General features: G+C 37.0%; 1 long non-coding RNA gene across 7 annotated transcripts in view; it reads left to right on the top strand.

The window, feature by feature from the left end:
• The window catches only part of LOC143686929 (uncharacterized), a 372,401-nt gene that overhangs the window by 188,960 nt on the left and 161,744 nt on the right, over window positions 1-21,697 (top strand). The window lies entirely within an intron of this gene.

The following is a 21,697-nucleotide window of genomic DNA, read 5'->3' as shown; positions in this document are numbered from 1 at the left end:
TGCTTATAAGAAGACAGGGGCCTAGATTGTAAACTTTTAGAGCAGACACACTAAGTCTGGAGTAGCGGTTGGGGTTAAAGTAATTCAGAACATAGTGGTAAAGAAGACAGTGTCTAGATTTTAGAACCACACATACTCTTTGAGACCAATGGAAGTAAGCGTTATTTGGTCTGGAACTGAAATTTTCTGTAGGGCATAATCTAACTCAGCCTATCTGTATAGCTCATTTGAACAATTGAAGCACAAGGAGCCCAGAAAAAGAAAGAGGTCCTTTAATCCTGTATAGAATATTGTAATGCCTGGATACACCCTAGAGTATATTAAGCAGATAATCAAAAAGTATTGGCAAAATCTCCTGAGGGATGGGAGAAAGACTATGGAATTATTAAAACTTACCATCAGGGAATCCCTTGATACTGTGTCAAACCCAAATCAATAGGCCAAGCTCTCAACAATGAATCTTACTCTTGTGAAGCTTATGTAGGTAGCAAAGAAGTTTAGACTACCTTTAGGCATCATGCCAAAGAGTTACTTCTGGAGGATGTCTTTTTGTTGCTCAGATGCGACCTCACTCTCTCTAACCCCAACTCTGCAAGTGAAGTCATCACCCTCCCTGCTATGTGGGACATGATATCCAGGGGTGAAAATCTCCCTGGTGACAGAGAGATTTCAAATAGAGTGGAGAGGCTACTCTGAAGGTTGCTCTTATGCAAGCTTCAGTTAGACCTTGCTACCTATCATAACCTGTCAACCCCCAACCAGGACCATTACAGCCAATCCTAAAGAACACCTAGGGCAATATATAAGATTCCACAAGGGTTACATGCACTTAAGTAACTTTCCAGAAACCTACAACCTCCAGATGGGTCCCTGATCCAGATAAGTCCTGAAACCTAGCCCAACCTCTCCAGAATATCAGATAGTTCCATCTCCCTACCCCATATTAGTGACAGACCCTTCCAATATGAAAAATTTAGAATGGTTATAGTCAGTACACCACTAAAGAGAAGGATAGAAAGATCAAAGGTGATGATATAGTTATACAGAGAAGATAGGATTTAGCAAATGTATATGAATGCTGAATCATTGAATTGATATCTCTGATAGTCTCCAGTATCTTAGAGCAGCTATAAATAAAAACCTAAAATGGTGGAATTGTAGCCCATGTCGAACTCTGAAATATTCTAAAACTAATTGTGGTGTTGTGCTTTGAAATTTATAGCTTTTTTGTACATATGTTATTTTTCACAAAAAAAGAAGGAAGAAAATGTCGATTGTGATGATAAAAAAATATTTAAGCCTTCTTGCCTCCTATATTCTGGAGCAGCTAGAAGGAAAAATTTGAGAGAATCATACGGTAGCCTCTGACAAGCTCTGGGATCTGTCCTGTAACTACCTGTTGAAGAGTGCTTTGAAAACTATTGCTCTTTATTTCTTTGCTTTATATATATGTCATACCATACAATTAAAAAAAGTTTATAATTGATTTGTTTTGAAGTTCACTTGCTTTTTAGTTAACTTTCACTAATTCATCTCCAAACTCTGCTGTGCAAAAGATGTAAATGTTCTTTTTAATATAGCCAACAATATCTTATTACTCAATCATTTCCATATTTATTATTGGCAACTTTCTCAGTGAAACCTTTTGTGCTCCTGCTTCCATCTGGATTTGTGGCTCTTCAAAGTCTCATCCTATGTTTTTCTTTTTGCCTCCTCCTGGGAAATTCCCTTTACCTCCCTTGTTGGATCAAGTCCCTGTTTTTTTGGTCCAGTATTGTCTGCTTTCTTAGTACTTCCTTGTTTTTACATCCACCAGGAACTTCCTAAGAAGTGCAATGGAGATACATTTTTGATACTAAATAGGTCTGAAAATTCATTTTCTTTATTTAATCCTCACACTTAATGGAATCTGAAGTATGGAATTCAAGGTTAGAAAAAAAAAATTCATTCAGGAATTTTCATTGCCTTTTGGCTTCCACTGTTGGTTTTAAGATGTGTGATACCTTCTGATTTTTGTCTATATATGATCACCTGATGATATGAGTTGGTGCTGAACTTTTGTGATTTTCTCTCATTCAATCAAATTTTCTCTTTTCCAAAAATCACGTTAGTAAGACAATGGATCTTCTGGATTTATTCTCTGATATGCATAATGCTTCCATCTTATTTTCCTTTTCTTTGTCTTATTTTCTAAGTCATATTATCAAGTATATTTTCCAAACCTTCTATTTTTTAAAACTTTACAATCTTGTATTAATTACAATGATCTTCTTATTTTTAAATTATTCCACTTTTAAACTTACTTTTTTTTCATGTGTGTAGCATTTTTCCTTCTCATTGACAACATCAACTAAAGTGTATATATGTATTTTTGAATTGTTGCATTTTCTGTATGATTTATTTCCCTTTAGTTCACTTTTGTTATTGTCGTTTTGTGTATTTGGTCACTTCTTTTATTAGAATAACTTCATTAAATGTTTGGTGATCTTTAGTTCTCTTTTTGTTTAATAGTAAAATATTAAGGATATTCTTAGCATTAGGCAGATTTGTCAATAGGTGGGTGTGGTAGTTTGAAACCTGTATGTATCCCAGAAAATGTCATGTTCTTCTAATAAATTCCTGTGCGTACAGACCTGTAGTGTAGGTGGGACCTTTTGGTTAGGTTATTTCAGTTGACATGTGAACGACCTCATTGAAGTTAGGTCTTAATCTTCCTACTGGAGTCCCTTATAAGAGGATAAAAAAGCCACAGAGAAGCTAAGAAATGAAATTCAGAAGAGTATTAGAGAAGCTGAGAGAGGGAGCCACTGAAGCCAGATATATTAAAGCAATGAAACCCGGGAGGAAAGGACCAGTAGACATCGTCATGTTCCTTGCCATGTAACAAAGGAGACCCAAGTGCCAGCCCCCAGTCTTCAGAGTTCAGGTATCTTCCTGTTGATGCCTTGAGTTGGACATTTTCATGGGCTGAAAATTGTAAATTAATAAAATTCCCATTGTAAAAGTCAACCAATTTCTGGTATGTTGCATTTCAGTGGCTTTAGCAAACCTAAACAGATTGTTTTACTGTTCATTCATTCAGTCTTTCTCCATATAAGTGCTATTGATGGTCATTTTCTTGTAGATTCCAAAATATCAGCATCTGAAGATCTTTTTACTTGGGTTTCAATTCTTCTGAGAGGATTATCTAATCTCTTACTGGAGGTTATCAGCCTGTCCACTAGCATTCCAGGAATGAGTGGGCTAAGGTGGTCTGCCCAGTTATCCCATGCACTGTTAGTTAATCTCCATTTTCATAAGGGCACCTTTCCTTGTCCTCACTATGTCATTGGCTTTCAGAGCAGACATTAGAGTCTGTAGTTCAGTTTCTTCAAAGACAAAACCTGCTGGTGCATTTTGTGGCTCCATGGGTTAGGAGATGAAGGATGATCACATGACCATCTGGTGGTTTTGTTGCTTTTCTAAGTCACTATATTTAAAAAAACAAAATGCTACCTAGAAACACACTATTTTGAGAAACCATTAAGTAGAAAAGGGGGAGAAAATCATTTAGGCTGTACTCCCAAGGCAATGAGGCATTCAACAGACTCACTGGAGGCCTAAGACTGAAGGCTGAACTGACGACTTCTCTAATCATCAATGCTACATGGCTATGGCATCGAGATTCAATGATCTATGGACCATTGATTAGAATTTTCCCCCTGGTTGGACTGAACTGAAAGCAGAGGTAACACAATAGCATGTCAATGATGTTATAAAGTAAATAAATAAATGATCTTCTATCAATGGCAAAAACAAACACAACCTCTGAGTAGGGAGGGAAGTGGAAAACAAGTCCCCCAAATAAGCAATTTTAGTGTATTTTAAGAAAGCTTTTCTGTCAGCAACCCAATTGCATAATTAATCACTGAGCTAATACTTTTTTTACAAAACTGAAATCTCAATTGTACTAAGCTTGATTTACTTTCTATCGTGAGGGAAAGGAAAACTGGAAGACCTCGGGAAACTTGCACTGCATCTTGCCACTGGAGATCAGAGAATAGTTAACAGTCCTACAGTCAAGTCTCAGATCCCAATGAAGAAAGATGCTTTCATTATGGTAGCCACGTAATTAAAAATTAAATTAATTGTCTTCTTCTGTTGCACTTAAATAGCCTAGGAAGCCTCAGTAGAATGCACTACCATTATTTGTATGACTGGCTTGTTTGTCAATATGGAGCTATTTTATTATTTCTTTTTTTTTACTGTGGACTAGAATATAGCACCCACACCCTTTCACACATAGCCATTATTTTGTGTCCTTTACTAACTGTTTAAGTTGGACTTATTATGATTGTGATACTTTTATTACAGAGGAGGAGTCTAAGAAACTGCAAGTGACATACTCAAGGTGGAACTAGAAAAAGAATTTGGGGCATGCTGAGCATAGTCATAAAGCATTTTTGTAGCATAAAGGATTTTGGAATAACTTTGGACATTAAAGAGTTGGGAATACAATGGAAATACAGAGTGGGTTATCCTTATTTCTTCCCATACAAGTCCAGCCACCCTACCAGGACAGCTGACTTTACCTCTACGCCAGAGACTGCTTTAGCTTATTGAAAGAACATTAGAGGGATTGTTATTATAATGAAAGAAAAAGAAGGTTTCCTAGTTAGAAACAGAAACACTGGCTCAAAGATGGCTCTGAGATAAAATGCTTAATAGCTTCCAGCTAAAATAATTATCCAGGTGATATTTAGAATTATGCTTGAGAAGAAGCAACTCTAGGAGAATATCCAGAAGTAAGAAAGCTGATGAAATTCTCAGCAGAAAGTGAATGGTACAGTGACAATACAAGCAATCCGGGAATTTAGGGAAAAGACAGATCTAGGTAGAAGATCTTTAGAAGCACTCCTGTTACCTCATCTTCTTAAAGTATTTTCTCTGCATTTGATTTTACATATAAATGCAATTAATGTTCCTTTATTCTGAATACATGTGATTCACTTGTTAAACAAAGCCTAGTTCTGATAAATCCTTTAATGTTTATGTGACCAGCAATAAAAAAAAACTTCTTTTCCTCTTCATCCAGTTTCAGTTAATTTAGTGCTTCTATCAGCTTTTTAATTTGACATCTCATAAAGAAATGAATGAAATTCTTTATTCAGTTTCATTTATATTGCATGTAAATGGAACTTTCCTTGGCTCCCATATTATTTATCCTATTAAATCAATGATGAGTAAAGGAATTTATTTGTCTGGTAATTTAGTTTTGCTACACTATTGTCTAGGACTTTTATATATGATAAGCAATAGTTTACATCAAAGCTGTAGCTATCTCTGTGTGGAGTTTGCAATAGCAATCTGCAGATCTGAAGAATGATTCTTCCACCATTTGTTTCATTTTCCTAGATTTGTAATAGTGGCCTTGGGTCACAGGTTAGACTTCCCAGGAAATAGGCTCTGAAGTAGAGATTTGCTGGAAGTTTATTATAGAGACTAGGGGTTCAAAAAAAAGCACGGTTGAGCAGGAAAAATTGCAGTCACTTAAAAGGCCTCAACTAATAGTAGAAGTTACCCCTTTGCTGGGATGTCTCTTCAGGATTATCTGAAAGTAAGGAAAGGAGGCCAACCCTTTATACACTACAGTGACCGGCCATTAGATTTGGGCTGCCCCAGGAAGAGGACTTGACCCTGTGAAGCACTCTCTTCAGCTGAGGGTAATTACCTGAGACCTGCTCAGCTGTAAGCTGTCAGCTTCCAACACCCTCAAGCTGGGAGAATGCGTGTTCAGCCCTGTAGATGGGGTGTGGGTGGAGTTGGGGTGGGATGAGGCTGGAGAATCCGTGCAAGTCACCGAAGCATCCACTCTCCATCCATTCCTTGCACTGTGCAGCTCGATGGCTTCATATAACATTTTTGGAGAGCTCTTTCAGGATTTTAATGTGCTACTTTTTCCTGGAGAAACACACGAGATAAAGGCTGGTGGAATGAACAACAGACTTTCTACCCTCACCCCACTGCAGTTTGTTCTCAGGCTGCAAATGATATTCTTTGTCCTCTGCCTCTATCACCCACTATATGCTTCTCTTACCCTTGTTGGCACCTTTGCTGATCTAAGTGTTTTATCTAGTGGTATAACCCAGAGCTTTATATCTATGGGATCTGAGACCTGATCACCAAGACCCCCTGAGACCCTGGGAACTACCTTAATGCCACACATATTCTTCTTTGCCCCCCTTCTTAGCTTTGCCTCCTCCTAATAGAACAGTCCTCCTGGTTGTTGTTTGGCAGGAGGAGCTTAAAAAAAACAGGTTGCAGCTGTAGCTTGAAATGTAATGAGACATTCAAAGTATCTCCTGTGGAAGCACTCACTGCATGAAACCCTAGAACTCTAATCTAAGCAGACCACAGAACTCAGAGTTCTAGGAATGAGAAGCATAATAATCCAAGTGGCTCACTGGAAATGTTGGTGAGTAGAGCCACGCCTATTGTTTCTGGACTCATATTCCACGTTATGGGGCCATATTACCATGCTTTAGGTGGTCATTGATTTAGGGTGTTTACTGTGTTCTGGAATGTGGTACCTTTCTTTTCAAGACACCATCCCAAAGATGGTGCTTCAGCCATACCTTCATAGGCTGTTTTGTTTTATCAGGCCAGCAGCTTCCGTGTGGCACAGGAAGTAGTAGAATCAGTTAATGCTATGGTCATATGTCCAAACCATATTATTTGCTACAGAGTGCTGTTAGTCCAATGCAATATTATAGAGGGTCCTGTGTCAGTGTATAAAACATGTTATAAACTCTTGGATAACCATACTGACTGAAACCCCATGAGCAAGACACATAAACCTGTATCTTTTTCTTTTCTTTTTTTCCTGCATAGGCAGGCACTGGGAATTGGACCTGGGTCTCCAGCATGGCAGGTGAGAACTCTGCCACTGAGCCACCATCAAACCGCCCTACCTGTATCTTTTTAAAATATGTGTTTAAATTCCATTTGAGATGAATCATTGCCCTTTACAAGTTGAAGAACTCCAGTGTAATCAACCTGCCATCAACTTGCTAGGTGGACTCTTCAAAGATCTTATAATATTCATTTTCGGCTTAATTGTCTGTTGCTTATAGGTTGATATTTTTCAGCAGCAATAGTAGATTAGCATAGTTCAGTGGGCCCCAGGCTGTTAGCCACATCCATAGCCTTTACCCTGCCACCATTGCTTCCTTTCTATATCTTTTGTTCTGTTCATAGCCAATAGCCATGAGGCTGGCTGATATCAACTGTTCCTTAGTTGTTAGTTATTTAGTGCCTCTGCTGTGGCACTTTGTGCCTGGGGTAATTTGGAGGCTGTATGCTTCCCAGAAAGGATCATGTTCTTTGAATCTATTCCTGTGGGCATAGACCTTTTGTAAATGGGAGCTTTTGATTAGGTTATTTCATTTAGGATGTGACCCACCTCATTCAAGGCGGGTCTTAATCCTTGTTCTAGATTTTTTGATAAATGGATAAAATACAGAAGCAGAGAGAGATGAAATTAGGAGAAGCTCACAGAGAAAGACCCAGAGAATTTTAGAGAAAAAGTCACAGACAGAGAAACCAAGAGCTGAAGAAACGAAACCCAAGAGAGGAGAGCTAACAAATGTCACCATGTGCCTTGCTATCTGACAGAGAAGACCAAGCTTGCCAGTAGCCTTCAGAGAAGGTATAGTCCTGTTGATGCCTTAATTGGGACATTTTCATGGCCTGAGAACTGTAAATTTGTAGCTAATAAATCCCCATTGTAAAAGTCAACCCGTTTCTGGTATATTACATTCTGGCAGCTTTAGGAAACCTAAATAGTGCCCACACCATGGAGTCATCTACATGCCTTTTCTTCAAACCTTCTTATTCCTAATCCACCAATATTCTTCTGTCTAAAAGCCTGACTAAACAACCAAGCCTTTGTCTCTCCCAAGGGTCCTTATATATTCTACTATAGGACACTTGTCGTTACATAAAAAGTAGATTATGGGGAGCACCATCCAAAATTCTCCCCATTGAGAAGATTTAATGTGCATTGCTTTCTTTCAGGGATGTCCTCAGTGATACTGTAATACAACCAAAGTCTATTTTTGGCTTGCATCCACGATCCAAACTGATGTATCTCTGAATCAAATTTGGTGTTTTCCTTCCCCATCAACTGGTCATAGGAGAGTCTCCGTAAGGCCCTAAGTATGAACTTAGAAGGAGGCACTAGTTTAAGAGGGGTTAATGGCATGAGGATCTGGATCACTTGCTCATCCTATTTAGTTGGGTCCATTCCTTTTGGTAGCAGCCTCACTCAAAGTTGATCTATCTCTTCCATTGAACTTGTGAGTTGGTGGGTTTGACATAGCACATCTCTTCAGGCAATTCTAGCTGTGTGGTCACTTGCCCTGTGGTTAGGTGCTCCATATATTTCTAGTACCTAATAACTCACTAGGAGATTATTTCCAAAGGGTTTAACATTATCCACTATCGTTAATCTAGAATCTATGAATCTTTTTTTGTGATTCTTCTATGGTGGCTTATCAATAAACACAAAACTATGTCCTTTCCCACCAGTGATACCTATAATGCCATAGGTTTTGCTGGGTTGTACAGTCCAAATGGCAGAGCTGCTTGTTCCACAGGCTGGACCTACTGTACAATCCTTTCCTGATTTTGGTTTTACTTACAGCTGGAAACTTCATATATTAATTGAAGTATGTGTTGGAGAAGTATTCTCAATTGAGAAACATGTTGCCTTTAGAATCTAAGGATGGATTATAGGCATTGTGCTTCCCTGTTGTGGTGGGAGGTGGCATTTTGGATTTGTGATAGTGGTTTTTTAGTTGCTATTGAAAGCTCTAAAGGAAAGAAATAATGATTATTAGCATAAATATGGCTGTGCATATTTATATTGTGAAATGCAGGTGTTAAAAGCAAATGTAGGAGCATTTAGTTTGTGTGCAGAATCATCAAAATTGCATAATTTGTATATTGGAATTCATATATGCATATGCATTTTGTTCTTACCAGAATAGTGAAAATGCTCCATAAAACTAACTCAACAGTTTTTATTTCATTTCTTAATATGTATATATTCTACCAACACTCTCTACACATGATTTATTGATGAGTAAGTGTTTTGGTTTGGTAAAGTGCTGGAATAAAATATATCAGAAATGAGGTGGTTTTATAAAGGAAATTTATTAAGTTACAAGTTTATAGTTCCAAGGCCATAAAAATGTCCAAAGTATGGCATCCAGAGAAAGATACCTTGATTCAAAAAAGGGCCAATGATGTTAGAGTGTTCTCTGACAGTTTGGAAGGAACATGGCAACATCTCTTAGCCTCCTCTCCCAGGTTCTTTCCCAGGGGTGTTTTCTTTCTGCATTTCCAAATGTCTGTTATGTGTCAGCTCTGGAACTTTTTTCCAAAATTTAAGTGACCCACCTTAAATAGGTTGAGATATATTTCCATGGAAACCACCTGACCAATAGATCCCACTGCCAATTGGGTAGCTCACATCTCCATGGAAACAACTTTATCAAAAAATACTACCCAACAATTTTGAAACAGGATTAAAGAACATTGCTTTCTGGGGTGCACAACAGTTTCAAACTGGCACAGTAAAGGAAGTCTGAAGAATGAGGATATTGAGTTGCCTTACCCTTCTGTTTTTTGTCATCATTTTCAGTGTAAGTAGTTGGCTAAATCAGGAAAGTAGCATGTGTAAAAAAGGATACGATATGGTTCCTTGGTCTTTTGTATTCATTTGAAGCAAGTTCTGGTTGGATAGGAAAGTTTGGCCACTCAGGGTTTCTGCATACTCAGTCACAAATGTAACAAGCTTGCACTGTACTCACTTGCAGCCTCCCCTGAACTCCCATGCTTTGTGAGTCTATGTTCCCCGGGCCTTGTGAACACTATATGCAAACGGGGCAGCAAGGAACAAAGCAAGCATGTATATTGTGCATATTGAATCTTCTCTCCTCGCACACATGCCCCATTGTTACATCAGACTTCACTTACAAAACACGTATTCAAAGATCAAATTATTAAAAATTTTAAGAGAGCAACAGCAGAGGATTAAATCAAGTATGGGGCACATCTGAGAACAAAGGAAAGTCATACCCATGAATCTGGCCCTGGTCACAGGTCACTGTGGGGAACACTGGGGAAATCATTGCCATCTGTACTTGCTGTTGTTGTACACCATTGCAGGTGTTCTTCAAGACCTGACTTCCCCTTAGTTCAATGGTTTTCAGATCTGAGTTTAGCTGAGGTCTTGAAACCAGACAAGATATTGTGATATTTTACTGAGATGGCTGCACTCTTAATGCAAATTCATCCATCCTTTATTTATTTTGTTTGTACAGATGTGTAATAATCTTTGTTGTCTGCCTAATTATATTGTCCCTAGAAACTCCACAGCTCCACACAGGGTCAGAATCCCCTGACTGCCATTCTGACTCTGCTTCTTATTACACTAACTGTACACACATTCCTTCTGATGGTTACATACTGCCACGTGGCCTCTATTATGTAAGAATCCTAGAATCCCATAGTTATCAATGAGCCTGGTTCTATAACAGCATCTTCCACTGACCATCCTGGGTTATAAAAGTTGTCCACTGGGCAGTGCAATGGTGGCTCAGTGGCAGATTTCTCGCCTACCATGCTGGAGACTCGTGTTCAATTCCTGGTGCCTGCCCATGAAAATAAAAAAGGTTGTCCACTAATAAGATTCTCAGTGATGTTGGTGTCCCTCTCACCAGCACATATCTTATCACTAGTAAACTTAGAGTCCTCTGGGACTTTGTGTAATATAATCATCTTGTGCCTTAGGTAGTATATCTACTCTAGGATGTCCATTTCTCTGAAGCATTTTATCTTCTTCTTTCATTGTCTTTGTCAACAGTATGAAATTCCACTTTCTTTAAGCTCCTAAGAGTCATCCTAGTAACATGTTATCGCACTTCTTGGATGTGAAATTCTGGATTCTGGAAGAGCGCTTCCATATCAATAAATTATTCCTTATTCAAAGTTGTGCTGGTTTGAAAGGAAGTATGCCCCCTAAGAAAATCCATGTTTTAATATAAATCCCATTTCATAAAGGTAGAATAATCTCTATTCAATACTGTATGTTTGAAACTGTAATGAGATTATCTCCCTGGATGATGTGATTTAGTTTTAACCATTTAACCATTCTTAAATGGTTGTTAAACTGGATTAGGGGATGACATGTCTCCACCCATTTGAGTGGGTCTTGATTAGTTTCTGAAGTCCTATAAAAGAGGAAACATTTTGGAGAATGAGAGATTCACAGAGATTCAGAGAGAGCAGAGAATGTTACAGCACCACGAAGCAGAGAGTCCACCAGCCAGTGACCTTTGGAGAGGAAGGAGGAAAACGCCTCCCGGGGAGCTTCATGAAACAGGAAGCCAGGAGACAAAGCTAGCAGATGACACCGTATTCGCCATGTGCCCTTCCAGCCAAGAGAGAAGCCCTGACTGTGTTCGCCATGTGCCATCTCACTTGAGAAAGAGACCCTGAACTTCATCGGCCTTCTTGAACCAAGGTATCTTTCCCTGGATGCCTTTGATTGGACATTTCTGTAGACTTGTTTTAATTGGGGCATTTTCTTGGCCTTAGAACTGTAAACTTGCAACTTATTAAATTCCCCTTGTTAAAAGCCATTCCGTTTTTGGTATATTGCATTCCAGCAGCTAGCAAACTAGAACAAAAGTTCTCTTTTACCCCTCCTCAACCCAGTGCCTCAGGATCAATGGATTCAGTCCTATGCATTTTCTACTGGATCCCACTGACAAATGTTGGTTAACTTCCATGGCTCCTTTGGGGTTGGTTATACTCTTCTTAGCAGGCTCAACATTTTCCTCATCAGTTTATGTTGGAATATATCTGTCTGGTGGCTGAAAGGGCAGGCAGCAATACATTTTAACAGGTTGTATTTTTCTTGCAAGGAAAAATGATCTGTGTCATATATAAGCAAGGGGAGTGCTAGTCTTTAAAAGGGGGGACTGAGCTACTTTGGAGGTCAAAGCCTAAAGAGGAATCAAGGAATTAAAATTTTTTAAATGCATTAATACATATGTCCTAATCCCATGTCCCAGGTTCTCACTCCTTCCTAATTAAGGCAATCACCTTGACTTAGAAGACTTTCCAGGACTGGGAATTCAATCTTCTTGCAAACTGTTCCATATATAAAGGTTAAGACATGGGTTTCATTTTCAGTTTCCTTGGATCTTCAAGAATGAAAGATGAGAGTTTCTTCATATACTGTCAGGGATGTCACCCTTAATGTTTAATTGGTGATTAATCAACCTTAGATTTGAACTGTTTTTCTTTAGGGCTTTGAACAACCCGTTCAAATCCATAATCCTTGAAATTCCTATTTTGGCCTGCAACTTTGTGCCTTCCCATGAATTTCCTTTCACCTGTGAAAGTTTTAACAATCATTCACTTCAGAATGCCAGAGAGGATCAATGCTTCACCTAAAACAGTATTGGGTTTCTCACTGCTGACAGGTCAGATGGTCATTCAGCTCCAAAATCCTCATCCCAAGTCTGTATCCTCAAACTCTTTCAGGCAATGACTTTTATATAGGTTAGGTACCCAGGGAAACAGACTGATGTTGAAATTTGAAGGCAGAAAATATATTGGTGACTGCTCTTGAGATCAGCATCCGAAGACATTGAAAGAAACAGATTTTGTCCAAGGAAGAGGTTCAACGCTGTGATGCAACTGCAACAAAAGTTTCACATGATGCCTTGCCAAGCTCAGAGAGCCTTTGACAGTTAACCCAACATAAGGTAGTGGGCAGGGGGGTGGGGGCAAGACTTTATACTTCCTTAGTGACCATTCATTGGATATGACCTGCTCCTGGAGAGGGGACTTCTGTGACCTTATGAAAGGCAGCTCTTTTCAGCCAAGGACAACTCTGAGCTAAGAAGTTGCCCAAAGTTCCTTCAGTTTGGGAATTAGTGCTTCGGTTCTGAGAGGTTGGAAGGTGGAGGGGGTTCTGGGCAGTGTACCATAGCATCTACTATCCAGGGTTCCAGAACGATGTGGAGTGTCATCAAGAAATGATCCTAAAAATTTTAGTGGTTTTTAATTCATTTATCTGATGATTTATAACAATGAAATGTAAAAAGTGAAATGAAACTCTGACATTATTTCCAGAAAAGCTAATTGAGAGAAAGAGAGGCTCTATTTGAAAGTTCAACTAGCTGAGGAAGTATTATTTCCTTAATAGAAATAAATTATGGTATATCCAAGCAATGGAATATTACTCAATTATGAAAAGGTACAAACTCTTTATACATAAATGGATGGGTCTCAGCTATCTTCTGCTACATGAAAGAAGGCAGACTCAAAATTCTACATGCTATATGAATCCATTTATATGACATCTTGGAAAAGGTCACACTCTAAGTATTATTTCCTTAATTAAATACCAAATAGGCATTTAATGGTATATAATTGTGATTTTTAATTTTCAATTCCCTAATGATTAATAAAGTTGAATATTTCTTCTTGTGCTCATTTGACATCCATCTATGTTCTTTGTGCCTGTTCAAATATTTCAGCCATATTTTAATAGAATTATTGGTTTTCTTATTGTTGTGTTTTAAGAGGTTTATATTTTGTTTCAGTGTAAGTCCTTTGCCAGATATGTGATTTTCAAAAATGTTCTCTCAGTCTATGGATTTTTTTTTTTATTTTCTTAAGAGCATTTTATTTACAGAGCAAATGCTTATAATTTTGAATAAGTTCAATTTACCAATTTGTATTTCTTTTAAGGATCATGCTTTTAGTGTTATATCTGAAAACACTTTGCTAACTCAAGGTCACAAAGAATTTTCCCTATGTTTTCGTCTAAAGGTTTCAGAGTTTTATATTTTACATTGGTATTTATAATCCATTTGAGTTAATTTTTTAATAAAGTATAAATTATAGGCTGAGATTCATTTTTCAATAATGCATGTCCAATTCCTCCAGCACAATTAGTTAAGAAAACTGTTCTTTCTTTAGTAAATTGCCTCTACACCTTTGTAAAAATCAGTTGCTTGTGCTTGTGTCTGTCTATTTCTGGCCTGTACATTCTGTTCCTTTGATCTACAGGTCTATTTGACAGTACAGCAATGTCTTGATTACCGTAGCCTTTTAGTAAGTCTTGAAATCAGGTAAAGTGGCTCTTCCAACTTTGTTTTACTTTATTACAATTTTTTTATGTATTCTAGCCCATTTTCTTTTCTACGCATATATTTAGAATCAGCTTGTCAATATCTAAAAAGCTATCCTCTGAGTGTTGATTGGCATTGTATTGTATTTGCTCGTCAATTTGGAGAAAAGTTGCATCTTAATATGAACTCTGCTGCCAATCCACAAACAAGTATTTCTCTACAATTATTTAGGTCTTTTTGATTTCTCCTAAGTATTTTACAGTTTTCAGCATACAGATCTTGCATGTATTTTACTGGATGTACACCTTGGCATTTCATTTTTTGATGTTTTTTTTTTATGGTAATATCCCCCCAACCCCTAATTATTGATTGTTATTATGTAGGAATAGAATCACCTTTTTTTTTGGTATATTGATCACACATCCTACAACCTTGCTATCTCATTTATTAGATTTGGAACCTGTTCTGTAGATCCATGAGATTGTCTATATAGATAACCTTGTCATCTGCAAGTACAGACTGTTACATTTATTCCTTTCTAATCTGCTTCCTCTTTCACTTTCTTGCTTTATTGTACTGGCTAGGACTTCCAATAGGATGTTTAATAGGAATTGTGGGAGAGGAAATTGCTTCTAAAGGCAGTCAGTCTCTCACTTCACTATAAGCATGTTATTCATTGTAAGGATTTTTGTTTTTGTTCTTGTTTCGTAGATGCCTTAGATTAAGGACACTTCCTTCTATTATTAGTTCATTTTGAATGAAATTTTATTGAGATATATTCATATTCCATATAGTTATCCAAAGTGTACAATCAATGGTTCATAGTATTATCATATAGCTGTACATTCATTACCACAATCAATTTTTGAACATTTTAATTACTCCAAAAACACACATATAAAAATAAAAATAAACATAAAAATGATGAACAACCAAAACATCCCATACTCCATATCTGCTCTATTATTTATTTATTTTTTGTCCTTATATTTTTGCTCATCTGTCCATATACTGGATAAAGGAAGTGTTAGTCACAGGTTTTCATAATCATATAGTCACACTGTGAAAGTTATATAGTTGTACGATTGTCTTCAAGAATCAAAGTTACTAGAGTACAGTTCAACAGTGTCAGGTGTTTCTTTCTAGCTATTCTAATCCCTAAAAACTAAAAAGGAATATCTACATAATGCATAAGAATAACCAAAATGATTGCTTATCTCTATTTGAAATCTCTCAGCCACAAGAACTTTATTTTGTTTAATTTCTCTTCCCTCTTTTGGTCAATACGTCTTTCTCAATCCAACAATGCCGGGTCCAGGCTCATCTCCAGGTGTCATGTACCACGTAGAGGGGAGAGCAGTGAGTTCATCTGCTGAATTGACTTTGAGAGAGTGGCCCCGTCTGAGCAACAAAAGATGTGTCACTTTGTGGGAATGACTCTCAGGCATAATTTTTAATTTAGCCTCTCCTTGCAGGTATAAGTTTCAAAAGGGCAAAACCAAGACTGAAGGCTTGGCATATTAAATTAGTAGTCCCCAATATTTGTGAGAATATCAGGAATTCCCCAGGTGGGGAAGTTTAATATTTCCACATTCCTCCCAATCTCTTGAGGAGGCTTTGCAAATGCTTCTGTTCTCACTCAAATTACCCTGGGCTGTATCGGGGCATCACACTAACCTGTACAAACCAGCAAAATCTCACTCACTGTTCAAGTTTCCATGTAATTATGGTGTTCAAATAAACTGACCACTTTGGTTATCTGTGTGACACCTGAGACTCAGGACTGAGTCAGCTTTGAAAATTGGCATTAATCTTATACAGCAACTTAAAAAAAGTTGAAATGGAGATCAGATCTCAATTAGAGATATGAATAAAACTAATTTTGTTAGGATAAGGTAAATCAGACTAAAGGTAAAGGATGATATTGAATGTGTTTTAAAACTTCAACTTCTGTATGAGATCAAAGGAAGAGATGCTTATTTGGTGGAAAATCTATATTTTCTATAGCACACTAGTTCTTTTTTATCACATAAGGATGTTAAATTTTATCAAAAGATTTTTCTAAATCTATTGAGATGATCATGTATTTTTTTTTTCTTACCTAGTCTGTTAACATGGTGATTTGCATTAGTTATTTTTCAAGTGTTGAACCAGCTTTATTTTCCTAAGATCAACCCTATTTGTTCATGATGGATCATCTATCCTTTAAAGCTTTTCTGGATTTGAATTGCTACTTAGATAAAATTTAAAAATTGACAAATTAGAGTTCATCAAAATGATAAATTTTGCTCTGTGGAAGATACTCTTAAGATTATGAAAAGGCAATCAATAAACTGGGGAACCATGTACTCTTTGTAAGGGAAGCAATTTTAAATCGCATCTTGGATACTTTTGTTGAAGAATTGTGTCTATGTTCATGAGGAATATTGATATAAGACTGTTTGTAGGGCTTGTAAAGTATATTTTATGATTTTGATGTCATGGTAGTATTGGCCTCATAAAATGAAATGATAAGTTTTTATACCTATTCTCTTTTCTGGCAAGATTGTTTAGAACAGGCATTATTTCTTCTTTCAATGTTTGTTATAATTTGCCAGAAAAGCCATCTTGGTTGGGGTTTTCTTTGATTGAATGATTTTTATCTCTGAATTTTGCATTTTTAAACAAAATAAGATTATTCAGGTTACATATTTCTTCTTATGTGAGTTTTGGTAATTTGCATCTGTCAGATAATTTGTCCATTTCATTTAATTTGTTAAATTTTAGGGGTCATGTTCCTGCTTTCATGTCTATTGTTGGTAACTTTATCCTTTTTTTCACTTATTCTTTTTACTTTATTTTGTTTTTAATCAGTCAGGCTTGCAATCTGTATTATTGTACTTTGCATTGGATGAGCTTGAGATTTCTATTTTCTGTTTGATTGGTGTCTGTTTTTACCTTCATTATTTCCTTCCTTCTACTTTGTAAAGGTTTAATTTTCTCTTATTTTTGTAGTTGCATAGTGCATGGATCTTATTGGTTTGTGACCTTATTTTTTTACCAGCAAAGTATTTAGTCCTATAAATTTCCCTCTAAGTACTCTTCTGTTGTGTACCTCAAATGTTATGTTTTATTTTACCTTCTTATATTATGTGTTACATATTTTTGAGCTTTGTTGTTTGGTGCACTTCATTTAGGACTATTATGTTTCTGGTTGAACAGAATCCCCTATCATATCTAATGTCTGTCTTTGTACACAGTGCTTTGCTTTATTTTTAGATTTCTACATTTCCTTATATTAATGTATCCATTCTTGTTTTCATCTATGAATATCTTTATTTCAATTTTATTCCTGAAGGCTATTTTTATTAGATATAGAATTCTGATGTTTTTTTGGCAAAAGAATAGACACATAAATCAATGGAACAGAATATAGAGCTTAGAAATAGAGGCTGCACAGAAGATGCACACAGATATAATTGACCATTATTTTCACAAAGGTACAGAGTTATTCAATGAAGAAAGGAGACTTCTCAACTAACTGGACTGGAACAACTGGATATTATGTTTATAAAAATGAATCTCAACCTATAATTTGGAACGAATAGAAAAATTAACTCAAATGGATCATATATATAAATGTAAATTATAAAACTGAAATTTCTAGGTAAAAATAGGTAAACTATCTTTATTACATTGAATTACATGAAAATATAATCACAAAAGCATGATCTATAAAGGAAAAAAATGATAAATTGAATTTCATCAAAAGTGTGCATTTTTTGTTCTGTGAAAGACAATCTTAAGAGAAGGAAATGCTAACCAATAGACTGGGAAAACATGTGTTGTATGTTAAAAGTATAACTTGTATCCTGGATAATTTGAGTTCTGTGTTTTGAGATTCTGGGTTCTGATAAATTCCTTTGGGGGTGGATGATCTTTTTGTCTTTAGCAGATAATAATATACTTAAATTTATATTCTAAGTTCTGTTTCACCTTCTTTAGATTCCAGTGCCAGTCACATTTCAAAAAATTTATTGTTTTATTTGGTTCTACTCTGGTGTGAACTTCTTAAGGGTTAGTCTTTGACCTTTGAAATTTGAAATTGTATTTCAATTCTCAAAGCTTTTGTGATGCTTTTAGGTATGTTATATGCATACAAACTTGGGAGTAAGTCTGAATCTTGAATAGATTCATACACAGCATTAGGGGATCTCCTTCCCTGCCTCTCTTCTCTAAGATTTCCTTCACATTTAAGCTCCCAGAGTTCCCTTTTCCCATTTCCTTGGCCAATCACATGCTCTTCTTTTAGCATTTTAGCCTTTCACATAGTTGTACAGTTTCACCTCCTCACCCATCTTTGATTAAGTTTCAACAGAAAAGACAGAGAAAAGTCACCCAGGCTTCCGACCACAGGTTTTGCAAAAGTGGAGATACTTTTCCTTATTTTTTGATGTAGAGAAGTAGCTTTTCCTTTGTGTTTATGTGCCAAAGCCACCACCATGCAAGAATCAGATTCATATCCTAGGCATAGAACCAATCGAGTCAAGAGAGGGAGAGAGAGAGAAAAAAAGGGAGGGGGGGTTTCCTCCACACTTTTCAACTCACAGGGCCTCCTTTCCCCAGTCTGCTGACCAAGAGGATCAGTTTCTTTTTGATGTTTTCATGTCCATTCCTGTTGCAAAAATTTTCTATTTGGCCTGCCCTCCATTCAAAGGAGGAGGGAAAAACAAAAAAACAGAACTTCAAATTTTTACTTCCCAGTTTTTTTTTCAGAGTTGCTATTTGTATTTTCTCTTGAGTGGGCTGGAGTGGGCTTACTTCATCTTGGTCAGATGATGAAGTCTGTCAATGTCCAATGGTCTGTCCAATGAAATTCATTGTATGCAGCATCTCGTTGTCATAGTTTGTGTGACATTTTACCGTGGTACAGTATATCACCTAGAGTCATGGAAACCTATGGGTCGTGGGCCAGGAAAGTCCCTGAATCCCTCAGTTGTTGATGTGGACAGCAAGTCTCTCTCTCCCATCTGCTCCACGTAGTCTCTCAGACTTAGTTCCTTTCTCCTCAATCAGCCATTTTAAAAAGATTTTTAAATGTTCATTTTTCTCTTTAATCTGATTTAAATTTAAGCTTTTAAATATTCATCAATAAATTTATCTTCTCTCATATTCTATCTTTCTATCTATCTATCTAGCTATCCACCCATCCATCTATATTGTAAAGCTGGAAAAAAAGTAACTAAAAGTTACGACAAATATTTTATGTTATTTAGACAATATGTCCTATAGAATTATCCCTAAATAAAGAATATGCAATTAATGTAGTTTGTAAATGTCACCATTTACTGTTGATATGTCATGAGCTAAAGGTGAATGCATGATAAATGAGCTTAGAAGAAGCATTTAATTTCCTGCCAAACTGTTCTAAGACATTCTCATAAGTGTCTTCCACTCACATCATTTCATTTTAGCATATGAGATCTTATGCTTTATTCTAAATGAAACTACTCATTTCCCCCTTTAATGTGAAGTCTTTAATTCAAAAATAAATAAACTTCACCCTTAGAGAAATGGTTTATGGATATTTGTTCAGGAATGTTTAGAAGGAGAGGCTTCATTCATCTTGGAGAGAGAATAATGACTTCCCTGCCCTTATCTCCTGTGGCAAATAACAGCATGCCACTGATCTACACAGGCAAAAACACAAACAAAAGAGGCATGCACTGATGAATTTTCATCACACTACCAGTTACAGCGGACATAACCTACTATGTGCCGAAGAAACATGTTAATGTTAGCAGTAGACTTATTAGGAGAATCCCAAGGAAACTTAAGGCAAAAAAAAAAAAAATCTACCTGAACGAGTCCTACAAATAAGGCTCCACCCTCCTCAAAGTGTTAGGGTGGCAAGACATTGTGCTAGTGTCTCTACAGTCTTTTGTCAATGCCCCCAAGGTCCCAATTGCCCTTGTGCTTCCTGTTAACTACCCAGATCTATTTACCATGGTATCCTCCATCAAAAGCTGTGGAACTCCATGCTATTAAATTACTGATATTCTTATACTACTTCAAAGCAATGTACTTTAAACTTTGTTCAGTATTTATTTAGTGAAGAGGCTAAAAACCACAGTGGGTATTGGGGGTTGAAGTTGGAGAAGAAAATCCCTTTTGGTGGAGTCTAGTTCTTTGCTATTATGGACCCAGAAATGTCAATCTGATTCCATTTCTTTGTTCTCCTCACTAGAGAACACAAGCATTTACATTACAAGAATCATTCTTCTAAGAACTCAATTAAGACAATGCTTCCTAAGAAGAATCTCACCCTACTTCCACCTCCACCCAAAGACTCAGGCAACTTTTGAAAGTATTCCTTCGAAACACATGGAGTATTGCTTTTGCGAGGTTGTTCTGGTAAATGCATTTTCCATCCCAGTGATGTATTGACATTCATTGTAATGTTGCATTCTAGGCAATCTCTTTTCTATCTCACCAGCTCCTTTAGCACTGATCCGATTTCTTCATCCCTATTATCTCACCAAGGTCTTCCTGGTTGACTGCTCTTAGAGTGTGTTATGAGTCATTGCTAGGATAAGGGACATCCTAGCACTAGTAGTCTTTTTTTTTTTTTTTGCTGCAAAAAGCTTTATTGTTCACACTTGGTTCAAGGCTTGTTAGAGGGTGGCAGGGCAGCTGGTTAAAGAGAGCCTCCTGGCTGGAGGGAGGGGCTCAGGCAAAAGCCTGGATGCCAGGGGAATGCAGAGGGGTGCCCCATAAAGGCCTCTGGGCTCTGGAGGCTCCTAGTTGTCATGCTTGAGGGTGAGCCTTTCAAAGAGATACTTGCCCAGCCCAGCCTGCAGGCTGGCCAGCCTGCGGAGGTTGGTCAGGTGGTCACCCATCTTCTTGATGAGTTTCACCTCCTCATCTAGAATATGGTTCTCCAGGAAGTCACAGAGATGAGGGTCTGAGTTGGCAGAACCCAGGGCATGCAGTAGTAGTCTGACATTCATAAGCAGGGAAGTTTTAGAGGAGTTAAAAAAATAAAGCTCACAGGTGGACCTCTTTAGTAACTGAAGATCAGAAGCAGGAGTTTTACAAGTGGAGCTGACTGGGAAAAACCATCATAAAGATGATATATTTTTATTTTTCTTGGCAAGATATGGGGTAGGCAAGAAAACCTATATCAGTTATTTTATGTGAAAATATTATGTAGAAATACTTGAAAGGCAATTTTACATAGCGCATTACTCAGAAATGTAGAAAATATATTTTTGAATGTGAATTTATGATGTATCCAGTTAGAGGTTAATATGGCAATTTTTTTTTGAGGATCACTTTAATCTAATGAAATAAAATGTTAATTTTGATTTATGAAAGGAAAGTACAACCTGCTTCCAGAGCTGGTTTTTACTTTTAGGACATAACAAGAAAGGGAGTCACACACTATTTATTCATCTAGATGAATTTCTTTGTTGCACGTAGTTATACCATCTTTTGAAGTGGAGAAGTATGGCAGAAAGGTT

Source organism: Tamandua tetradactyla, chromosome 1, assembly GCF_023851605.1.
Source record: "Tamandua tetradactyla isolate mTamTet1 chromosome 1, mTamTet1.pri, whole genome shotgun sequence".
Taxonomy (NCBI): Eukaryota; Metazoa; Chordata; class Mammalia; order Pilosa; family Myrmecophagidae; genus Tamandua; species Tamandua tetradactyla.
Note: the sequence above shows the minus strand (reverse complement) of the source record. Positions and strands in the feature narration are given on the sequence as shown.